General features: G+C 38.8%; 1 non-coding gene across 1 annotated transcript; it reads left to right on the top strand.

Annotated features, from left to right (window-relative positions):
* The first annotated feature begins 423 nt into the window (after nt 1–423).
* LOC147544016 (small nucleolar RNA R71) lies at nt 424–530 on the top strand. Its single transcript, XR_015224413.1, has one exon. It is a non-coding gene; the product is annotated as a small nucleolar RNA R71 (small nucleolar RNA).
* The last annotated feature ends 10,035 nt before the right edge of the window (nt 531–10,565 follow it).

The raw sequence follows: 10,565 nt of genomic DNA, 5'->3' as shown, positions 1-10,565 counted from the left end.
TGCTAATTCTTACTTCTTTGAGAACATCTATCAATTCATTAGCATTTGTACCCTTTATATCCGCAACTAACCTCTCAGGAAAAGGAGCTGAAATGGTACAGGTCCTCTCAGGTGAACTCTTGTCTATACACTTAGGAGGTGGGTCACTATCTATTAGATCCTTGGTGGGTGAGGTGGTAGTAGTTTTACGCTTTTCAGGTTCTTCCTCCTCATCACCTATAACTTTTCGATTCCTAAGTGTAAAGATCCCTTGTACTTGTTCTTTTGTCTTAGAAGAGTTAGGTTCAAACACTCCTTTTGGGTTTGGTTGAGGTTGGCTAGGGAATTTACCTGGTTCCCTCACACTTAGTGTATTTTCCACCCATGGTTTTAGTTTGATAATCTAGTTCATTATAGAGAATCTGGACTAATCGTATTTTCTCGAAACCATGGTGAGGGCATTGTAAGAGGAGGTCGTTAAACCTCTCTAAATAACTACTAAGGGACTCTCCATCTTGCTGCACAAAACCTGCAAGCTTTTGCCTAATGGTAGCGGTTTTGTGTTTAGGGAAGAACTTTTGAAGAAAAGTTGTGGTTAACTCTTCCCAATGACTAATCGACTCGGGTTGCAAAGCGTGGAACCAAGATTTAGCTTTCTCTTTCAGAGAGAAGGGAAACAACCTTAGTTTTAACTCATCCTCAGGCATATCTCTATATTTCATTGTTGAACAAATTTCCTCAAATTCCCTAATATGGTGATAGGGATTCTCATTTTTCGCACCACAAAAAATAGGCAACATTTGGATCATACCCAGTTTAGCTCAAAATGAGCTGTGGTGACAGGCAACTGAATACACGACGGACGACTAGCCCTTGTGGGGTACATGTACTCTCTTAGGGTTAGTGGAGCATTCTCAATCCTACGTTGATCTATGTTCTCACCTATTACTTCAACAAATTCACCTCCTTGATCTCTTTTAATGAAAAGTGATCACGAGGCCTAGGTGGCATAAACTGACACGGACAGAGAAGGGAATTTTTTTCCGAAAACCAAGGATTCACTACGAAGATCCTAAGGAAAAAAGCACAATTAAGCTGACTCCACCAAGCAACCTAAACAGAATCTAGCAACAAGTTATTAGTAGATTTAGTGAATGGCTTGTCAAATTTGCCTAGTAATCTAGACAGCTCCTACTTCGCCACAACACTTGAACTATGACTGTTATAAGGGTTACTCGATAAAAGTAGACGGTAAACAATTCTCTAGAAAGACAGCCAGCTATGAAAGCTGAAAATAACTGTCTTCCTTCGACAACGTTTCCTTTTCTTGAGGCGGCCTTTTTGACAATAATTGCCTAACACGTTTTCCTCTGAGAATGCCTAGATAAAAATCGAGTTCTAGAGTTGTTTATGAAGGTCCTATGAGCTCGATACTCTAGGGTCATTGTCTAAATCAGATTCTAATTTTTTTCACGAGGCTTAGGATCGCGTACGTTGTTTCCTAATTGGGCAAGAGTTCGGTGATGAAATCCGACTCCTATCTTGTAACTGGGTTCGTGCCCTTACTAGAATGCTTACACTAAACAGCTCGGCAAAACAATTAGGCACACGAATTCACACAATTACCCACTGACAGGGGATTCGTGGGTGATCAGAAATGTTACCTCCCGTTCCAGAAGGGAGACGACCTTTGCAGACGACCCAGACCACTCTTTCCTCAAGTGTTTGAATCCAAGGCTTTTTTTTTCACCTCTTGCTAAATCTGAAACAATCACAAATAACCAGAATATAGAAAGCTCTTAAAAAAAACTAGACACAAAATATTTTTTTTTAAACCAAATAATTTCCTAAACTACTAGTTTAAAAATCAATTCCTAAAAACGCATCCCCGGCAGCGGCGCCAAAAACTTGATATGAAATCTAGTTAACCTAATTAATAGGCTAATTAGACAAAATTAAAACTCGCAAGTGCACGAACCGTATGTGAATATGGTATGTATTACGATGTCGATCCCACGAGGATTTGTTTGGAATTAAACCTCAACCTAAGATTAACAAATAAACTAGGAAACATAATAGTTGGGTTTTTTGAGAAATTATTTGAAGACTTAAAAAGTAAAACTAAGAAACAAGGTAAATTGTTGGAAAACTATTAGGTTGTGAATCTAGGATATTGGAATTCACCACTAACAATCATATTCGAATCTAATATCTAATTGAAATCATTATCCCTCTTTGATAACTCAAAAATTGTTAGAAATCGATCTTCAATTTTCGGAAGATAAAACAATAAAAGACCCTTCTCAATTAACTAAACCCATAACCCACTTCACTTAAAATATCATGCAATTAAGAACCAAGTTGTTAGTTTCTTAGGCTAACTGAAGTACGATTAATTGTAAAACATTAAGGCACATTAAAAGAGATAATAATATAAATGTGATATTAGAATTTAACTACTCTTGTTAGGGTTTCATCCTCTATCCTAGTGGAAGAGTTAGAAACCCATGGATATTAAATACATGGTTCAATTAATAATAGACAAGTAAAAGAGAAGATAGAAAGATAAAACCGAATTGATATTTTATGAAGCCCGTGGATGTGGCGTGAAAATGCCACATGTAGGTCACTTAACTTTGATGAGTTAGTTCTTTTCGGGTGTTTTTTTCTAATTATTTATGTGTTTTAATTGCTAGGTAGTTTATTTGGGGTTTGGCGTGTGATTCGGAATAAAAATAGCGAATTATCACATTTTCATCTCATGCGACCAAAGGAAAGAAAAGAGCACCAGAGGTATTTTGGTCATTTTGGTCAAAATCAATGATCAAATGAAAAGTGGAGTCAATGGCGAGTCCAACGGTGAAAATGGAAGTCAATTCCGAGTTCGAACGTGGAAGTTATGGAGATAGAAGCCGGAGTCGTTGCTTGAAATTAGATTTGTAAAGAAAAAGGATGAAGGCACTCCTTTAGTTCTAATGAGATGCAAGCCCAAGTTCAAGAAGAAATTCATAGAAGAAGATATGAAGAATTTAGGAGCACCTCTTATTCTAATGAAGCAAGCCTAAAGCCCAAACATAAGAAGAAAGAAAAGAAATCTTAAAGGCACCTCTTAATGTGTTGATGGGCCTTGTCTTACTACAACAAAAAGAGGGAATCTTATCTGATTACTATTCATCTTCTTGACAAATCAAAAGAGAGAGAAAGAGCTAGGGTTAGGTGTTCTTGAGGAAAGAAAAAGGTTAGGGTTTGAGAGATCTTAAAGAGGAGAGAGAGGAGGAGCCGGCCAAGCTAGGCCGGCCTAGTCTTGGCCGGCATGGCAAAGTCGCGGACAGCAACATTAGAGCAGCTTATGGAGCTCGGGTTTTTGAGAACAACACGGGACTTCAACAGGACAGCACGCCACAGCTTGAACAGGGACCGGAAATTCACCAACAGTCGGTCTTCACAGGACAGCAGCAACTCTACCCTTTCTTGGCAGGAAAAGCTTGAATCTATCGGACTTTGTTGAGGTGGTTCTGGCCACTATTTTGGTCGGAAATTTTAGGGGTTTTACTCCCCACATCAAGACCATGATTCCCTTGTTGTTTGATTTGACTTTGAGTTGAAATTTGTTAGAGAGAGAAAGCTTGAGTAAGCTTTAATGGTGGTTGAGGAGAAAGGAAGAAGATGATGCTGATTGGTAAAGGGACTCTGGTTTTTGCTAAGGGGAGATGGCTGCACTTAAAGACTCATTTTTTCCGACGAACCTAGCCTCGCGCCACATCGAAAAAGAGGGATTCTCTCTTCATTTATTACTTATTCACCATGTGTTAGCTAAATCAAGTGTGTCGATTATGGGATGAAATGTGATGAACTCGTGATTATTTATGTGATGATTTAATGGTTTGATAATAAATTGATGTTCTCTTATTTCGATTACTTGTTTCAATTGTTTTTCATGTGTCTTATCAAGTACTTCGCATAGTTAATCGATTATGCAATGTGATCGACGATTCGGTTTTATTCGTATAGGAAGTTTATTTGACTAAGTATTATCCCCGGACATACGTAGTGCTTATGAACATCCTCCTTAGGAATCGAGAGTAGGTTTGTATCAATCTATTTGATTAGACTGTACATAGATGTAGGTTCACAACATCGGATTCCCATACCTCGACACTTCTCTCACTTGTCCCCGACTCATGTCCCTTCGACTCTTCTCCCGCATCTCTCTCGCCCGTTTACTTAGATTGTTTAGTAGTTTTATTTGTTTTCTTTTGTTTCTTATTCAATATCATAACCCCCCTCCCCCCCCCCCCCCCCATTTATCCTTGTTTCTCTCCTTTTTAGTCTAAGTTAGCTTTTAATATCTAGACCAAAGGATAAGACCCTTCGATATCCAAACTACCTTCCTATCCTTGGACCGACTCCGGTTTTACCGGTTACTACTTGATACCTCCGCTTGGGTATGCAACCTTTTCGGGTGCATCAAGTTTTTGGCGCCGCTTCCGGGTATAAGTCTAGTAGATTGGATATCGTTTGTCGTGTTGTTCATTAGTTTAGTGTCCTTTATTTACTTAGACATTTTCTTTGTTTGTTCTTCGTAGTTTCTTCTCAATTTTTTTTCTTTTTTTCTGTTTTCTCGAAGGTACTCATCCAAGGAGCTTTAAAGGACGAAAGCAAACAAGTTTGGGCATAAAAAGGTAGAGACAAGAAAAGGGAAGAGGATCAAATTGTGGTAACGAATGCCACCTCTAGTATCGTTCTCTAACCTTTACTTATTTGAGCGGCTTAAGTGCATTTGCATCTTGTCTATTATTGATAGTAGTAGTCGAATCGAACACTTGTGGTTGCTTGCATTTTGCTTTAATTGTGCTTCAATGGATATTTATGAGAATGATAGTTGGAATGATGGTTATGAGGTTCATCGACCAATTAGGAGTCTTAGAGACTACCTTGAGCCTAATATGGCTAGCATACCTTCATGCATCACATTTTCAAGTAATGTGTGTAATTTAGGCATACACCCTGAGATTATCCCATTACTTTCTATATTTCGAGGCCTAGAGAATGAAGATCCATATTTTCATTTGAGAGAGTTCGATGAGATTTGCTCGATACTCTCAATCAATGGAGAACTTGAGGGAATCGCTAAGCTCAAATTATTTCCGTTTTCATTAAAAGAAAAGTCGAAGATATGGTTTCGTTCTTTAAAGCCTAGGACTATAAGAAGTTGGGGTGAGATGACTAGGGTGTTTTTGAAAAAGTTCTTTCCCACTCATCGAACCACCACCTTATGAAGAGAATTTATGAACTTTGAGCAAGACAAAGAGGAGACCTTCTTTAGGTGTTGGGAGAGATTTAAAGACCTCCTTATCTCATGTCCACATCATAACTACGAAACATGAAGGGCCATCGGGTTCTTTTACGATGGCTTGACCTCCAAAATGAAAAAATTCGTGGAAATGATATGCAACGGGGAGTTTATGAGTAAAAGTCCTAATGAGGCTTGGGAGTATCTCGACCTTTTAGCGAAGAAGACCCAAGATTGGGACACACCCGTTAATAGTGACCGAGATATAGCCGAAGGAAACCATTACTCAAAAAGAGGCATATGCTTTCTAAAGGAAAATGGGGAAGTACATGATAAAGTTTTCAACGTGTCTCGGAAAGAATTTATAAATATGCATGATGGTGCTTTTGTGATTGATAGTGTCTGTAGCGTTTGTGCAAGTCTACAACACCTAGCGGGTGAATGCCCTACTATTTTTCTTTGTCGAGATGTCTCACTAGGATGCACAAATGTCGTGGACACTCATATGAAGCCCATAGGTGCGAGGAGTGATGCCTTTACAAATGATTATAAGAATCTTCAAGAGCCCTTAGTTGGTTTCACTTATGGGTCTCTTCATGAGAGGACTCTTGAAGATGTTTCAAAATCATTTTATGAGGCAGAAACTCAGATTTGCCAAAGCACTTTGCACGCCCTTAAAGAGTTGGAGGTAAAATTGAAAGACATCGAAAAAAGGGTTTCACAACCCCAAACTCCAACAAATCCCAAGGGTATAGGTGAGGGTAATACACCTAGTGCTAGTGTTAAATGCGTTACGTTTAATTCCACTCTCGAAATGGATGAAGTATCTAACCTGGAGACCCCTATGAAGGTAGACATACCCGAGGATCTTAGAAATTCTGAGAGAGGAGATGGACATAACGAGGCTTTAAAGCCGAAATCTGAGCCAAAACTAGTTGATAGACCTAAACCCTCATTCTCTCAACAATTAGTCCCTACATGTGATATATATATATATATATATGCTTGCACCGGTAGTTCAAAGGGACAATACTATTAATGCCCAGGAAGACCATAACAACATGACTAGTTTGATTCCAGAGACCTTTATAGATCATTTTGGTGAAATGCATGCCCCCTCTGTTATTATATCGAACTTTGTTGGCCTGTCATCATCCAAGTTTGGGGAAAACCTCTTAGTCTTTGTCGCCTCACTTATGTACCCATGTCGTTACATTGTTGTGAGACGGTTCTTACTTGTTACATGTTTTCTTTGGGTAGACACCCAAATCTTTCGTCTTTTGTTATATGATTGGTTGGTCTATTGAGATGGGTTTGATGTTTGTGGGTATCATCTCTGGAAACCCTCCACGAGACCTAACTCGTGCTCTTGTGAGAGCATGAGAATCAATGACTAATTGCATGGTTCGATGCAATCGAGTGATCCTGCGTGAGTGGTCATTTTTATTTGGTCATGCTTATGCTTCATTCTTATGTTATTTATTGATATGTTAGTAGCGTTTTTCACTTTGTATACTTTTGGGACGTGGTTCATTCCAAGTTTGGGGATGGCGATGGGCTTATCATCAACTTGGAACTCGAATACATAAGTCTTGGTAGTATCACTTTTTATGTCCTTCGACTATGGTAATATCCTTCCACTATTCTCTTTAACTTATTGTACCTCTTATATTTTGGTGAGTATATGCTTAGAAAATTGAGGATAATGTTAGTTTTAAGTTTGGGGATGGGGATACGACCTTTTTGGTCGCATGACATCATGACCTTAGATTTCAAAAGACAAGAGGGTTCAACAAATTGACCAAATTTGAAAATTTTTGGGTAGATTTGGTATGACTCAAGTGGTATTCTTGAGTATGTTGATGCATGTGGTTCTTTCTTGATAAATCTTATGCATGCTCTTAGTCTTTTCATGAATGTTAAGTCCTTTGGTGTTGGTGTCTTATCATGTGAGTATCATCTTAAGGAAAAAGGAACACTTCTAAGTGACCTAAAATAGTCATTAGTGGAGACTTAAACCCATGTGAGATATCTGAGCATTTTTATTGCCTTTGAGTATACTCTTCCGCGCTAACTCCGAGTAGAATGAAGAGCTACTTAACTTCGCAACTTTTAATAGAGCTTAGACGATCTCATAAGCTCAACTTCCTTAGCCACTAGGAGTGACATCAGGATAGCGAATAAACCTTACTCTTGTAGTCCATGAAACTCGATAATAGTGTCAACTTTAGGGAAATGGATACTCCACCATCCATTCATCATATTACTCCCGAGAATGAAGGCATGAAAGTAAAGAAGAAAGAATGTGAAAGCAAAATGTGAAAGTAAAGGTGATTTGTTGATAATACTAGTTGTATTTTTGTTTTGGTGTTTGGATATGTGTGCAAAAAAAAAAAAGTGAAATAATGAAAAAGAAAGGAAAAAAAAGAAAAAGAGAAAAGAAAGGAAAAAAAAAGAAAAAAGAAAGTAAGTTTGTTTATATGTGTTATTTTGTGTTTGTGTAAGTGTTATGAAAATAAAGTATTCAATGCAAGAAGTTAAGTTTAAAGGTTGTTTGAGTATTTTTTTTATCATTGAAGGTGTCGACATTCTCGGGATTTCATCATCCTCCATTCCATCACTTGTATCCGTTTACCTTTAGGAGACACTATTAGAGGGTAGACTGGGTGGGAAGGGTGAGTGAGCTTTCCCATTCCGTTAGTGGCTATTTCCATTCCAAAGTGATCATTTCGTTTTATAACTTGTTATCCTCATTTAATTTTGTATGTGTTGAGTTTACTTTATTCCATGCTCACACACGAGAGTGAACCATTACGATTCGATTTTGAGTGATTTCATGTTTAAGAGCGTATGGCTGTGAGGCTAAAGTCGAGGCGAAATGTGCTATGATAGTGATGTGACACAAAAATGTCACATTTGGAGAGCCTAACTTAGACTAATTAGTCCTTTTCGAGTATTATCAATAATATTTTATGTGTTTTTCATGTTAGGTACTTATTTTGGAGTTAAGCGTGTGATTCGGAATAAAAGGAGCGAATTATCACTATCATTTCATGTGCCGAAAATGAGAGAAAAAGACTTCAAGCAAATCAAATGACAAGTATAGTCAATGACGAGTCCGACGGTGAAAACGGTATTCAATTCGGAGTTCGGACGGGGAAGATATGAAAGAAGGAAGTCCGATGGTATTCTAGTCCTTTGTGAAAATTTGAAGATGTAGAGACAAGGATGGAGGCACTTTCTTGGTTTCTAAATCAAAGCCCAAGGAAGAATGACAAAGAAGAATTATATGGGCACCCTCTCTTTATGGATCCAAGTCAACATAGTCTAAAGAAGTTGATTAAGTCAAGGGACCTTAGGGTTTGAGTAGTAAACACAAGTTAGAGTTTACTATTCATCATCTTCTATCTTGGAAAAGGAGGCAAAAGAGAGAAAGGAGGCTAGGATTTCTAGGGTTTCTTGTGTTCTTGAAGGTTTTGAGAGTTTGGTTGAAGGAAGAGAGGGAAAAAAGTGAGAAGGGCCGGTCAACCTAGCCGACCACCACCAAGGTCGGCCAAAGCTTGGCTGGCAAAGTCGCAGCCGGCACATGAGCATGAGTCACTGGAAGCTTCCATGGGAAGCTACACAACAGCCCGAGCTGCTTCGCACGGGAGAAGAGCAGTAGCTACACGGCACTTCAAGGACGCGGCCAGCAGCAGCTTCCTCTGGGCAGCACCTTCTCCGACCTCGGGGCGCCTTCACGGGATGCGGCTGCAGCTCGGACGTGCATGGGACGCGCGCACGGGGCTCGGGACAAGCTAGGGAAGGCCGGACAACACCTCATTTGGGCGGATCTCACCATTTGGCCGGATTTCTTCTTTCCTTTGACCGGACTTATATGAGTTTTCCGGCAACCTTCTTGGTTCGAAACCTTAGGGCTTTTGCTCCCCATCATCCCATGTAGTTTGATTTGATTTTGGACAAGAAATTTCTAGAGAGAGAAAGCTAGGGTTAGCTTTAATGGAGGTTGTGTTCTAGATGGAGAAGATAATGGTGGTCGCTATGGGGAACCTAGAAAATTGCTAAGGGGAGATCGGCTGCAACTAAAAACTCATATTTTACGACGATCTTAGCCTCGAACCATCATCGAAAAAGGGAGATTCTCTCACCATTTCCTTTCCATTTCTTATTCAATCACCATATTTAACTAATTTTATTTTGTCGATTATATGAGATGAAATGTGATGAATTCGTGACTATGTTTAATATGATTTGATGTTTTGATTATAAATTGATGTTCATTTATTTCGATTATCGTTTTGATCGTATTTTCATCTGTCTTGTCAAGCACTTCGCAGAGTTAATAGACGAAACGAAGTATTCGATATCGATCGTAGTCTAAGTCATAATTTCATGTGTCTTGTCATGCACTTCATATAGTTAGGCGACTAGACGACACTTTCGATGACTCGGGATTAACCGATTTAGACGTTTGTTTGACTAAGTATGATCTCTGGATATACGTAGTACTTAGAGACATCTACTTTAGGAGTCGAATATCGATTGTACCTTGACACATTAAATCGGACTACACATAGTCATAGGTTTTTATCATTATGGATTCCCAGACTTCGACACCTCTCTCACTTATTTGTTGCCCGAATTGATTCTTACCCGTCTCGACTCTTGTTCCTCCGACTCTTCTCTCGAATCTCTCTTGCCCGTTTACTTTGTTTATTTGATTAATTTTACTTGTTTTCTTCTTTTGTTTCTCATTCAATATCATAACCCCTCATTTATCCTTGTTTCTCTCCTTTTTAGTCTAAGTTAGCTTTAAATATCTAGACCGAGGGATAAGACCCTTCGATATCCAAACTACCTTTCTATCCTTGGATCGATCCCGGCTTTGCCGGATTACTACTTGATACCTCCGCTTGGGTGTGCAACCTTTTCGGGTCCATCGAGTTTTTGGCGCCGCTGTCGGGGATAGGTTTAGTAGTTTGGACATCGTTTGTTTGTTTTGTTCATTAGTTTAGTGTTCTTTGCTTCTTAGACGTTCTTGTTTTCTTTATTTTTGTAGTTTCTTAATTTCATTTCCTTTTTAGGTACCGTTTTATAGAAAAGAGTAAAAAAGAGACATAAAAGCGAAGGAAAAGGAAGGATTCGAAAAGCTTAAGAAGAAAGGCGAACGAAACTAAATGAGCACTCGATAGTATCGCATTCTATCTCATCCTTTTTACTTGTGTGTGATTGTTTAGTTTTATAAGTGTTAGTCTCCATTTTGTGATTGTGTGTTTGCATCCTTGAACATTGT

The sequence above is a fragment of the Eschscholzia californica genome, unplaced genomic scaffold (genome assembly GCF_041429995.1).
Source record: "Eschscholzia californica isolate CP2 unplaced genomic scaffold, dmEscCali1.0.p SCAF_4, whole genome shotgun sequence".
NCBI classification, from domain to species: domain Eukaryota; kingdom Viridiplantae; phylum Streptophyta; class Magnoliopsida; order Ranunculales; family Papaveraceae; genus Eschscholzia; species Eschscholzia californica.
Note: the sequence above shows the minus strand (reverse complement) of the source record. Positions and strands in the feature narration are given on the sequence as shown.